The 13,707-nt window shown below is 43.7% G+C and overlaps 1 protein-coding gene across 1 annotated transcript in view; it reads right to left on the bottom strand.

The window, feature by feature from the left end:
- The window catches only part of itfg1 (integrin alpha FG-GAP repeat containing 1), a 213,321-nt gene that overhangs the window by 172,761 nt on the left and 26,853 nt on the right, over positions 1–13,707 (bottom strand). The gene's annotated exons all lie outside the window — the stretch shown is intronic.

Raw genomic sequence — 13,707 nt, 5'->3', positions numbered from 1 at the left:
ATAAAACCAGGAGATCATCAGCAGAGAACCGTTTCACTTATTTATTCATTGCTGTGACAGTAATAACCAGATATTATCCACATTCACTGCAGCTGAGCAGCACCATTGAACAGTTTCTAAACTACTAAAGTGTTCAAATGTCATGTCACATCATTTAACTATTTAACCTTGTCAGACAGCCATAACTTTATGACTAAATGATTTCAACTGACAAGAAATTCAACCGATTTTGTCGTGGATGACAATGTTAGATCTCATATGATGCTTCATGCTATATGCACAGCTTTACTGCTGACTCACAGACATTCAAACCCCACCCAATATGAACATCCTGTCTCACACAGAGGCTCTCCATATATGGTTGACATCACACAGAGACAAACTTAGTTTGTATACACACATATATTCTTTTCATATATAGCCATCAACACACAAGAAGAAGATGTCCGAGGGAGTGGCCCTGCTGTTGCGCCCCCTTGCGGTGAAGATGATAACTCCAGCTCAAGTAAAAGAAGACAATTAGGATGAATCATTGTAATCCACGTAGTGTGTAAGGGAGGACTGCCTTCTCAGAAGTGTCAATATGCTTGAACGTGGTCATTCTGGGCTCCCCCTACTTTGTGTAAGAGGGTCCTCAGCTGAGACCTTTGGCGATTGTTTTGTGATTCTGTATAATAAATGTTTGCGAGTATAATATTCTGCATTCAGAAAAATACATTAAGAACATTGCTGGAAGTTTTCTAAAGAATAATTTTTTTTGTTTTTTTGTAATTGAAACTGACCAACTTCTTTCAGAAATGGAAAATGTTTAGAAATAGATTTTGGCAGAATTTTTATAACATGTACAAATATCTTGCCTGTATTCAGATCTAGTTGAAGCCTTTAATCTCAACTTTGAACAGCTCAGATTTAAAATTTTGCTGAAGTTGGAGGCTCTGTGCTCCCGGCAGGACTCTGAAGGTTAGCATGTAGCATTTAGCATCGTCTCTGCAGTGTATTGAGACTCGACATCTTCCAAAAACTTCTTGAAGCCTTTAAAGCTTCAATCAGTGAAGTGAAGCAGATCTTTGATCTCATTGTGGTGATGAGCCGTTTTTTCTTCTCAGCGTCGCTCTAGCCTGAGTGTGGCTCGCTAGCAGCGAGGAGCAGCAGCGTGGTTGGTTTCGGTTCAAGTTGCTTCACGTGGTTGCTGCAGGTTAACGTTGCTTCATGTGGTTGTCCATCGCTCCATTCAAAAGTAAGTTCTTTGGTTGATGTTTTTTTTTTTTTTTCGCAGACTAGAGGCGGGCGGTTGCATTACATTTCAACAGCCGTTTGTATTGAATAAGGAGTCAGTCACAATCCAACTAATAGTTCTGGTGCTGACCGTTGAGGGGGTGATTTCAGTTTCCAGTAGTCATGTGTATCCTTAATATTTAGTTGGACATAAACCGAACCTTCCTACTTTGACGATTCTCTTCATGCTGGCACTGAGAGTAGTTATTCAAACTGTCGAAAAAGGACTGCAGAAGAAAAAATAAAAATGGATTGGCTGCTTTAAGAAGCAGAAGGAAAAGCAGGTAGTGGAAGGAAAAAGGATTGAGGAGGGATCGCCTGCTCAAAGCAAGTGGATTTCACTGAGCTTACTGGAGTCTTCACCCCCCCGGTAATGCCTGTAGCTCGACTATTGGAATCCTATAAACCTGCACTTGTACTCGTATTGCTTGCTCTTGAAGCTCAGGCTGCAGACTGCTCTCTGTGTGCTTCTCTGTGCAAGGACATTTACTTTCATTGCGGCGTTCTGTGGACTGAGGTTCTGCCCCAGTAATTGGACATGAAATAAATATTGGCATTGATCTGCCTTAGGGCCAGCCTGTACTCTGTGTCCATGTGCTCTGCATGGAAAAACACTAATGATCATGGAAGTGGGGGGAAGAAGAGGTGATGGGTGAAGCAATAAGAATAAGAAAAATGAGGGTTTCATGTCATGATGGAGGAAACCAGGATGTCACGATTCAATGGCCACGGTGTCCAGTGCTGCAGCATGACTCCAGACTTAAGAGAAAAAGCTCATTAAAGGACAAAAAAAATGAGAAGGAATACCATTACTGTGTTTCATTAGCTGCATGCAAAACACCATTGAGTGAAAGGCGCTCATGTTTGAGAATACCAATGCAACCAGTCCACTGATGTTGTCCTCTCATCCACGGCAGCAAGGAGAGACTGAGCCGAGGAGTCTCTTCCAACATTATAATTAGCTGGTATCACAACGCTTCAGTAACATTTTAGAGAGAAATCCAGGTTCGTATTCAGTCTGGATTCAAGAAACCGTCACACATAGTGATCGCTCCGTCAGAACAACCATCAAAGACGTGACTTCAGTCCCCTTCTCGTTCTCTCAACTGTATGAATTCTTTTGAGAAACTTTCCATAATGCCGTCAGTTATATTACAGGAACTACACCTACAGAAAGAAGTTTGACTTCCAATAAAGACAGAGGATGTTTAGCCAGGATGAAAGAAAAACTCAAAGACCACAGGAAATGATGGGAAGGTGTTATAAAACTGACCCAATCAAAGCGAGCGTCAAAGCTAAACGTGCTGTAGACGCAGTCGTTCACTGGCGTCTTCAAGACTGTTAGGAGTGACGTAGCGTCAACGCAGAGGCGGTTCGCAGCAACGCACAGCCTTCACATATTGTTTGTGCATTGGAGAATGAATTAGGCTTAATGGCGTTAAATATATACTCGTCCTGACACTCGATATCGGCAAGTACCTAAAGGTTTGTTCTCGTCCTAAAAGCTCTGGCACATTTAACCAAAAGCCATCAACAGAACTGAAGCAATGAGATCTTTCTTTAGTGTTCATCATCTAATCCCGATCATATGATGTTACATGTGTCATCCAAACTGCAGGTGTTGCAAAGTTGTAAAACTTTTATAGAGCATACATTTTGCCGACACGATATAAAAACTTTTTAAAAAATGCAAAGCAGATTAGAAATGCATGCAGGGCTTATACCCGTGCACTCACACACACTCACACAAGCGGAGGATTCACAGTAATTTGCAGAGTGTGTTCATGATTCTCCGCGCTCGCACCGGGTGGTGCGTTGATGAGCTGGGTTAATCAGCCAATCAGGCCTCTTAGACAGAATCCAGCAGTGATTGGCTGATTAGCTGCGATGGCTGTGTGTCAGTGAGAGATGCACTGGGAGATCTTCATCTTGTAAACACTTAACAGTCTCCCTGTGGGGGCACTTCCTCCTTCCGCTGCTCTCACCAATTATCTCATGTGTTTCTTAACCCTGAGCTCACCGCTGCCAAACACTTTTCCTCACCGCTCTCACTTATGATCCTCATGTACTGAATCCAAATCTTTACTGCGGTGCTGCGTGATGGTTTTAACCCAGAGTAGCATATCCCAGGTGTAAATAAACCTTTAGTAGTCATCACATGGAACAGTATGCTTTCCAGAAATTCACGGGGGGGGGGGGGGGGGAACAGCACCCGGACAGAAAATCCAATGTGGCTCCGACAGCTGAGCAATAATGTAATCATAATATGTCACTTCTGACGTGATAGTCGTCCATGTGTTATCCTGGGCCTCTCCTCAGACTGGGCCATGTTCCTGGTACTACAGTCTCATAAAGAAATGTTCAGTCCCACCATAAAGCCGAGTGCTGCTCCCATCAGTCACTGAACTGTTTTACTGGTGCCGGGACTTTTACTGAGCTGCTGAGGGTCTTTAAGTTAAAGAGACATAATAAAGAGGAGGACGACCTGGGGGAACACACACAACACAAACAGATGCTGAGTGAAATCCCTTTGCGTAATGGAGCAGTTCATTCATTTTTACCAGCTTCCGTGCTGTTTAATTCTTTCTTTTTTTTGAAAGAGTGCTTTATGTCTTTGAAAAGCACATTATACCCATGTTGATATCTTTCTTCTGGTTTCACCTGGGACCTTTTCAATGCTATTAAACATTCCACCATTGCTATCTCTGGATAATTGAAGTTAAAAAAGAACTACCCGTGCACAAGAATGTGAATGAAATAAAACTGCCTGTCAGGTAACAAAGCATTAAATTTAAAAAAAAAAAAAAAAAAGGTAACAAAGCAACAAGTAACATATTTTACTCTTGTTATTTAATTTAGGCCCTTGAGAAGACCTGGACATGGCTTTGTTTTTCCTTTTAAGTTTTACAATGTGCAATGATCACCAGGGGCCTCATGCATAAATGTTGCTTAAACACAAAACGGGTCCTGAAAGATGCGTACGCCCCTTCCAATGCAACTTTGTGATCTCAAAAAAAATTTACTTTGCAGGAGAATCTGCGCACCGGCACACCACCTTTGGACCTTGCGCATGCACATCCTGGAGACGGAGGAAATTGGCAATCGCTGATGGTGAGGTGGTGAATTGAAGCCAGGTTCATCTCATACAAGTATGGCATCAAATATCACACTTACAGATCCACGTAATCATAAACAGTCCCACTGCAGTCTTCTAGGTGTTTCTTAGGGGAACATTACAACTGAATCAGCAGCACGATGTTCATGTGTCACACTTTCATCTTAAAATGAAAAAGCGCTGATTGATTATTAATTGTGACAAGGTGTGTAACCATTAGTGTAATTGTTGAGTAAGCGTATACCAGTAATTAGCGTGGGTAATGCTGCACTGTGGACGCTCTGGCACCGCCATGGTGCTGGAGGAGACAACCTCCTTGTCACCCTCCGACTCTGGAGTGACTGAGCATAAAACACAAAGTCCACTGAGCCTTTTCACAATCCCTGTTGAAATATTTAATTTCTACATTTAATAAACAGATAAAACTGGACTATATCGGTCTTAGTATCTGGATCATAGAACAAATGAATTCTTGATTTTATTTTCCTATCTGTAGGAGAAAGCGAGCCGCTATTTAATATGCATAATAAAAGCTAAAACCAATGACCAGTCCCCCGGAAAGTTTTCTTCTGAGCTGGCAAACACACGACAGCATGAAACAGGCACCAAGTCTATTTCCCCACTTGGAAGTGTCGGTTTGACACAGGAATCAGAACTCTCCCATGTCCCAGGTACTCTTTAATGCACCAAAACTATGAACTTTGCCAGGGATCCCACCACTAGTCAGCTCAATGGTTTAAGATCCATCTCCAAACCAGGCAGTATGTTGGCTGTGTCAAAATTTTTTAAATATAAAACGACATATAATCAACCACATGAAGCAACTTTAACAACTTTAAGAAACACAGCTCATCGCCACAGTGAGCTCAAAGATCTGCTTCGCTTCATTTATTGAAGCTATAAAAGCTTCAGGAACTTTCTGGACGATGTTGAGTCTGAATACACGCTGCAGGGAAAATGCTAAATGCTAAATGCTAAGTCTCTAACTTCAGCAGACTCTAATATCGCACAGATTTTTTGAAGATTGAGATTTAAAGTGTTGAATGAATCTGAAGACACACAATACATGACACTGCTTCAAATATTATGCTTGTTTTTGTTTGTGGGTGCGCCGAAATTATACACCTGAAAGAGTCTCATTGTTTAGGTGTAAAAGTTACAGAGAGTGTTATCGAGAAATATCTTATCACTGCAGGTAACATACTGGTCACTTCTCCGTCTCTTTGCCCCACACTCACATTTAAGCTCGGACAGATGGTAAAACCTCAACCTTGCTCTCCATCCTGTGACAGAACAACCATAACAGGTCAGCTGAGCAACCGTAAACGCGAAGGTGACGCCTACAGGAGGTTTTCCTCAGAGGCTGGTTGAGGTGTCACAACACTGACAATGTGGCTGTCACAATATAACGACAAGTCCCTGGTCCTGCTGTCTGACCCATGTGTTTGGTGTTGACCAACACGTCCATCAAAGTCAACCAATCGCATCAATACAAGGCTCAAGAGGAGAACGGTTCAGTCGAGCCTTAGACATCCATCCAGTCTAACTTATGAGCAGTGAACTCTTCAAAACCTCTCAAACCAAATCAATATTTCATTGATATAGATTTCTAAGCAAATTTCACGAATTTGGAGGTGGACAAAAAGATGGCAGAAGTGCCACTCAAGCAACTAAATTTACTGAACCATGATTTTTTGTTGATTTTTTTTTATTCTATTTCAGCATTGATTCTCATGTCGAAAGCCTGATGCAATCCTGAATAGATCCTCGCCTGATCCTCTGATAACATTTACACAGTGAGCTGGAGAACAAGGGAAAGCTTGCCGATCGTTCCAAGTCTTCTGTGTTTAGAATCTTTCATTTCAGTGTTATCTGTGATTATAAAATACTTGTGCAGACTCATAATCCATTTTAATTATACAGGTTTTTTGGGGGATTTTGTTTTTAAATGTGCCGAATGTGTGGATTCTGTCAGCACAGTTAGGCAATTTGTTGTATTCCATAGACTGAGCAATCCTTTCCACAACAAAAAATAAACATTTTTGTTTTGTGGATGTGTGAAGTTTCCGTCTTTTGCCCAGTTTCTGCTCCAAGAATCAGCACGACAAGCGTCTGTTGATCTGGATCAGGACCAGGCAATGGGAGAAGAACTTGAGGCTGGTGTTCCATAAAACTAGACTTATTCCAGCATTATTCAAAGAGCCCTCATTGCATCTGCAAACTGGATCCCAAGCTTCATTTAATAGGGGCCATCAGGAACAGTCTGTGAAGTAGACATCTGAGAGAAGATCCTTCCCTCATCCTGTCAGAAATTAGGAACCAGTGGCAGTCGCATGCTGGTCATGAAGGCAGGTGTGCAATACAATGTGGCTGGTGACACTCTTGAGCTTGAATCTGGTGGAACATTGAAACAGATCTTCGCTGTGAAATACTCCGGCTCGCACCGGTTTCTTGTGTACAAATAAAGTTATTAAGAACTGATGCATAGTATTTATTTACTCTCATATATAATTGGATTTATCAATGTATTGGTCGTCTTTGTGAGCTAAATTACAGTGATTGCATCCTAAAATAATTCCCTAACAGCAGTAATGCAGCTCTGTGCAGTGTGGGCACATCAGCTAATGGAGCCGTCGTCTTGCACCGCTCAGGAAAGATGCATACATAATTGAGGTATATAAATGTGTTTGTGTGTGGGAGGGTGGGGTTGCGTAACAGCAGCAAAGGATTCAGATTCACAAGTGGTATGTCATGTTGCCGGATAATTAAAGACATACACACTGTGAAGGCTGAAGAAGTAGCTCTACCAGGCATTGGGGGTTCGGGGGGGGGGAGAGCAACGCAGAGAGAGACACAGAGAGACACAGAGAGAGACACAGGGAGACAGGGAGACTGGATGCTGTGGCTGCACCATCTTCAAGGTGCATCCAGATAAACAGGCTTCAAAAACAAACCACTACAAAGAGAAAGCATGCAAATCCTGTAATTGGAAAGAGGCAATCTGTAATCACTTGATTATTTCCCGTGCCTTCCACCATTTTCACAATGTTCTGTTTTAGTAAACTGTTTCTCCCATTCAGATTACACTAAAAAAAGCATCAGGAGCGAGGAGGCTGGGAGCTGCCTGCAGAAGGAGGCGTGCACACGCCCACTCCTGAGCTGCGACTCCAGCACGCTGAAGTTCAGCCTTTGTCTTTGGGTTGTGATGCAGCCAATCATCTACAATCAGCAGGTCCTTTCACACTAACAGAGTAATTGCAGGGGTGCATGTTGCTAATAGCAGGGTCTAAAAGCAACAAGCACCCCAGCTCAAGTGTCTTGAGATAAACAGCAGTCCACAAGGTAGACTGCAGCACACACTCCTGACTGGACCCAGATCAGCTTTCTGCACCAACATTTAACCTGTCAGGACGACACACACTCCGTTTATTACAATCTGACGTGAGCTCACTTTAGACACAAACAACTGTTTCTCCTGGAGTTATTCTACTTTTATTCACGTGCAGCAACCCTGTAGGATTGATGGAAAGTGTGTGTGTGTGTGTGTGTGTGTGTGTGTGTGTGTGTGTGTGTGTGTGTGTGTGTGTGTGTGTGTGTGTGTGTGTGTTTGCACACCGTATTTTCTAAACACTCTCACAGTGAAGACAGTATGTTTCCAATCAGCGTGGCTCAGAGAAAAGCTCACTGGCAAACACGTTTTCATCAGTGTCAACAAAAATCTGAGCGTTTCAAACATGTTCCGTTAGATTTGTGTAGAATTTATTTAAAGGTAATAATTCACAAGTGCATTGAATAAATGTATATTGCTTGGTGTCAGTGAGAATGGAAGCATTAAACTGATTACAATAAGGTGAAGTGAGGAATACCAAAACCAGTGTTCAAGTACATAAAACATGGATTTAATTGCACAGATTTTGAGTGAAGTGTTTTGAAAGCCATGAATACTCTTTGTATGAACTGAAAAATTATCCATGAAATACATTAAAAGAAGTATTTTGTGGAACCACTTGACTGGATGAGATAGTCAGGCTCTACGGTATGAGAGGTGTTACTTCTATATTTAACCCCATCTCACCTAAGAGGAGTGTAAAGAATTCACAAAAAAAAACACCTCTCCGAACCATCTTCAACTGATCTAACAATCGTTTGCCACCATGACCCAGTTTGACACCAGTTCTGTTCTGATGGTTTCCAGCTCAGTTTGGGGCGGCACAGTATTCTCTTGTCCTGTCGGCTTGTCTTGTCACACAGTCCTGGGGTTTCCTTCTCAGCACCGTAGAGTATGGCAGCTTTGACGTTGCTATTGAGGATCTTCAGGTTGGTTTGAGGAGTATATTTCTACATTTCATATTGGTCTTAGCAAAAGAAAAGCAGATCCGACTTTACCAATTCCATACCAGTTCTCTTTTAGTTGTGCAGGTTGCAGAATTCTGGGTTCAGTGGTGGATTCATGCTGTCTGCAGCAATCCGATAGTCGTCCACCTTCAATCTGAGCAGCAAATGAAGTGAAAGAGCTTCGCTTCCACTTGTTGCACCCTGTGGAGGACATCAGACATGTCCGTGCTCCAAACACAGAGGAGGTCTCAGGTACAAAATGATATCATACAATACACCAGGGCTCAGTAGTTTAGTGGTTTTATGCAATCACGTTTCAATACATTGTCACACAATAATGCAAATGATGCAATAAAAGGAGAAGCTGACAAATTGATGGAGCAAGAAATAGAAGGGAAAGGAAAGTTGAAGGGTGCAGTCACTTCAAACAGTCATCTCACCTCATGAGATTGGAGCCAATTCTCTCTCTGGACCTATTCTGGAAGAAAATCTAAATCTGTGTGGAAACCTGTGGCTTTATACTTTCACTCACAAAACTGGATTTTCCTGTGACTTGTCATTAAGATCGTGACACTGAAGTGTGAGCTTGGACTATATCAGACTGATAAATGTAGGAGAGGAGAGGAGAGGAGAGGAGAGGAGATGAGCACTGTTTGAGTTATTCATAGCCTCTCCATCAGATTTGTTAAGGGGATTGGAAGCAATTTAAAGGCCTCCGCTGACTGTTTGACTGGAGCAGCATTATGTCTCTCTATTCCATTATGTTGAGCCGCAGTGTGGGGATAAAGACCAGGCTTCCTATTAGCCTCTGTCTAAACAGATAGGCCCGTGCTAGGCAGGTCTAAGCCTGAGGAGAGGGAGAACTCCGACATTCAGCAGCCTGGACCGTCTCCTTCCTTTGTTTCACTATCCTGCGATCAGTTCTCTCAGCTCACACACGCTCCTCTTTATCTGCCTTACTCTATAGCGGGGACAGTAGCATCATGGCTGTGGATCACACAGTGTTATGACTCCCAAGAGCAGTGAACCCAGAACATCCACTGAGCTGTAACTCAGGATAAATGGACGAGGGAATTAAAAAGACAAACCGTGGGACCTAAAGGACACAGCCACAGATGATATGAGCTAAAATGAGGAGTCCTCAAATCAACATGGGTGCTGATGTAATTCAGGCCCTGTTTACGCGACAACACTCGCTATTTTAAAATGTTGATAGAGTATTGTTCTCTGCGACCCAGGTGCTAGCTAGCAATAATGTTTTCCTCCAGAGTGTCATGACTCCCAGTCCATATTCTCCTGGGACTTCATAGTGGACAGTCACTGTAATACTAATACTGTACTCACAATACTGTACTCCCATTGTTAATGTTACTAATAATAACAACAACAACAATAATAATGATAGATTCGATTTGTAAACACACTTTACATTTGCACAATCTCAAGGTGCTATATAGAACAAGTAGAGAATAAAAGGTATGTAAAAAGAATGGTTAAAAAGGTAAAGAAGATCAAATGTGAAATCATAAAAGAGATTTAAGGAAATGCTTTTTTAAAAAGGAAAGTTAAAATTTTTTTTTTTAAGTATTCATGGCCTGTGGGGCCCTCAGGTGGACAGGAAGGTTGTTCCACAGTCTTGCGAGCAGCTGAGGCGAAGGCCTGATCACACATCGTGCAAAGGTTGGTCCTGGGGACTTGGAGGCAGAACGGACGGTATGGGCAGAGTTCTCCGGGGTGAGGAGTTCCTGAAGGTAAGGGGGAAGCATGGCCTTGGATGTACTGGTGGGTGAAGAGGGAGAACTTGTACTCAATTATGAGTGGGACAGAGTGCCAGTGAAGGGATTTCAGGATGGGGGGGATGTAGTTCTTTTTTCGCACCCACATCAATATCCTGGCGGCGTAGTAGCTGTTCTGGTAGTATTTTAGTCTGTGAATGATCTTGCCAGAGATCCCAATGAGGAGTGCATTACAGTAATCCAGCCTTGTGGAGACAAAGGCATGGATGAGTTTTTCTGCATCAGCCAGAGTGAGTGTTTGGCAATGTTCCTGAGGTGGAAACATTGGGTCTTGCAGGGGTGTTTGACGTGGGTGTCAGAGGTGAGTTGGAGGTCCATTTTAACACCCAGGTTGGTGACGGATGTGGAGAGGGTGATGTTTTGACCAGAGAAGGTAATGCTGGTGATGGTGGAGGAGTGGAGGTGATGAGGTGTGTCAATAAGTATAGCTTCAGATTTGGAAGAGTTCTGCTGCAGGAAGTTGAGCTTCATCCAGGCCTCTATCTCCTCCGGGGCTGCTGGTCAGGGTGGATGTTGGCAGAGGAGCTGAAGCAGTCAGGATTGTCCGGAGGCAGAGCTGTGAGTCATCAGTGTAACCGTGGAAAGATATTCTGTGTCTGTTGATGACATTTCTCTGGGGGAGTAGTTAGATGGAGAAGAGGATGAGGCCCAGCACCGAGCCCCAAGGGACACCGCAGGTGACGTCGTCGGTGTGTCGGCAACGTGCTCAGTGAACTAGTTATGTACTGACTCTGACAGTCCAATGGTGTATTTCAGGCGGTGGAGGAGGATGGTGTGGTCAACCATGTCAAAGGCAGCTGTTCGGTCCAGCAGGATGAGCAAAGATAGAGAGCCGCTGTGTGCGGCCATCAGGAGGTCAGTGGTGACCCTGACCAAGCGTGTTTCTGTGCTACGGTCAGGGTGGAAGCCAGACTAGAAATTCTCAAGCTGGTTGGTGTGTTTGAGGTGATCCTGAAATTGTGCTGAAACTGTTTTTTTTTTTGTTTGTTTTTTTCAAAAACCTTGTTAGGAATGGGAGGTTGGAGATGGGTGTGTAGTTGTAGAGGGGTTTTGGGTCGAGGGTGGGTTTTTTCAGGAGTGGTCTGATGATGGCAGTTTTTAGCGAGGGTGGGATATGGTCGGCCAGGAGGGAGTGGTTAATGATCCTGGTGATGAGTGGAAACATGGCAGAGATGTTAGCCTTTAGAAGGGATGAAGGAAAAGGGTCCAGAGCACATGAGGGCGGCTTCATTTTTTTTGGATGATCCCCTCCACCTCGTCCTGTGTGACTCTGGAGAAGGAGCGGAGGGGCTGGACACTCTCAGACAGTGAATCAGCAGTTGAGAGGGGCCAGACTGTTGTGGTGGTGAGCTGATGATATCAACTTTTTCATTGAAAAGAGTGACCTGCATGTTGCACCTCTCCTCAGTGGCCTCAGAGTGGAATGGACCTTGCGTTTCTCAGGGCTTCTGCATACACCCTCTTATGCTCTCTGTAAGCCTGCTTATAAACACCCAGTTCAGAGGCCATGAACCGCCGCTCCCAGCCGTCTTCATCTTTCGCAGCTCACAGGTGTACCAGGGTGCTGAGTGTGAGAATGAGACTGACCTGGATGTGAGGGTGGTGTGGCAGTCCAGCAGACTGCTCAGGGACTGGTTGTAGAAATCGACTAAGTCAGTAACAGAGAGGGAGTCAGTAGAGCCAGAGGAGAGATGTTGAAGGTCCAGGGCATCCACCTTGACGTTTTTCAGGTTTCTGAAATGAATTTGCCGCTTTCATTTGGTAAGGGGGGGAGGAAAGGGCAGCTCTATTGACAAAACCTTGTGGTCAGGAACACCAAGGATTTCGTTTAAGGCAGAGTAAACCTCTGGCTACTGCCAGATATTGGTCAGACACAAGAAGTCAAGTCCTTTCTGCCTGCTGTGTTCTTCAATCGGGGTGGATTTATCGTTAATGGATTGAGTGTTGAACAGTAAAAATATGACCAATGACTGTGGGGAGAATGTATCTGTCGCAAAACATTCAGATCTACTTTGCGCTACTGAAATCCACTCCACGCAATATATCCAGCCGGGACCTTGCAGTATTTCCCAGGTTGGACTGCAGGGATCTCGTGGTATTTGCTGCGCTGAAGGCAGCTGGGGCATACTGCTCGCGAGACAGTGTTGGCCCCGAGTACTGGAACGATGGTGGAGAAGAGGGAAACCTGCCTGTTCAAGTGGGTACCAGAGAGCCCTTTTCTAGGTGGGACAAAGGTATGCTGGAGGAAAATATGTGGGTGAGTTTGAGGATCTGAGTCCTGAAAACTACGGCACCAGGCTCATAGAAGAAGCACAATAGCATACAATGGCACAAGAATGTTATTGGAGATGATCAAAATCGCGGGTGAAGAAGCGGCGAACAGACCACGCTAGCATCCTTTCTCTTCGGTGTTATAACGTATTGCTCTCTGCTGCATGTGTATGTGGTTTCATTACAAAAATAAACAACAGCACCAACTTGTGGCCTGTCATGGTAACTCCATAGTTTTCAGTGTTTGTGCCATTTCCGTGAAAACGGACATTGTGTTCAGAATGTTGGTGTGTACGTGTTTTCATGGAAAACGTTGTGGTGTAAACGGGGCTTAAGGCTACTGAAAAACAAAGTCTTCAAGTTTTATTCTCAGAATTCTGAGCAAAAAAAGAAAAGAATGACACCTATTTTTCTAACCTGATCCTAACCAACAGAAATATCAAATTCCTCTAAAAAGAGCCACATTCATTGAATCCCCTTTAATATTTGGAAGGATCTCACTAAAGTTGAAGGGAAAATGCTTAAATTAAATGAGCTGATCAGTGAACAAGAAAGCAGATGAGTATGTATAACACTGTGACATTAAAGTCGGCTGTAAGTGCGCACCCACACACACACACACACACACACAAACACACACACGTCTTCATTACACATAATGAGCCGTCCCTGCTCTTCCCCCATGTGTCCTTTACGATGTGATGACCACGAAGTGAGCAGCTTCATTCTGCCAGCCTCAGCTCCCAATTAGCAGCTTGTTACAGGAGCTGTTGTCAGGGTCTGGCTAGGTCTGCAGGAACTCAGCTGAAGCCAGGTCACTGCAGCGTACACACCCATCAGCAACAGGAATATGACCACGGGCAAATGAAAACTCAACATCTGTTGGTGAGTGAGAATTAGGTTGCGATTGAACAC

This window comes from Lipophrys pholis, assembly GCF_963383615.2.
Source record: "Lipophrys pholis genome assembly, chromosome: 2".
Taxonomy (NCBI): domain Eukaryota; kingdom Metazoa; phylum Chordata; class Actinopteri; order Blenniiformes; family Blenniidae; genus Lipophrys; species Lipophrys pholis.
This window is presented reverse-complemented; position numbering and strand designations above follow the sequence as displayed.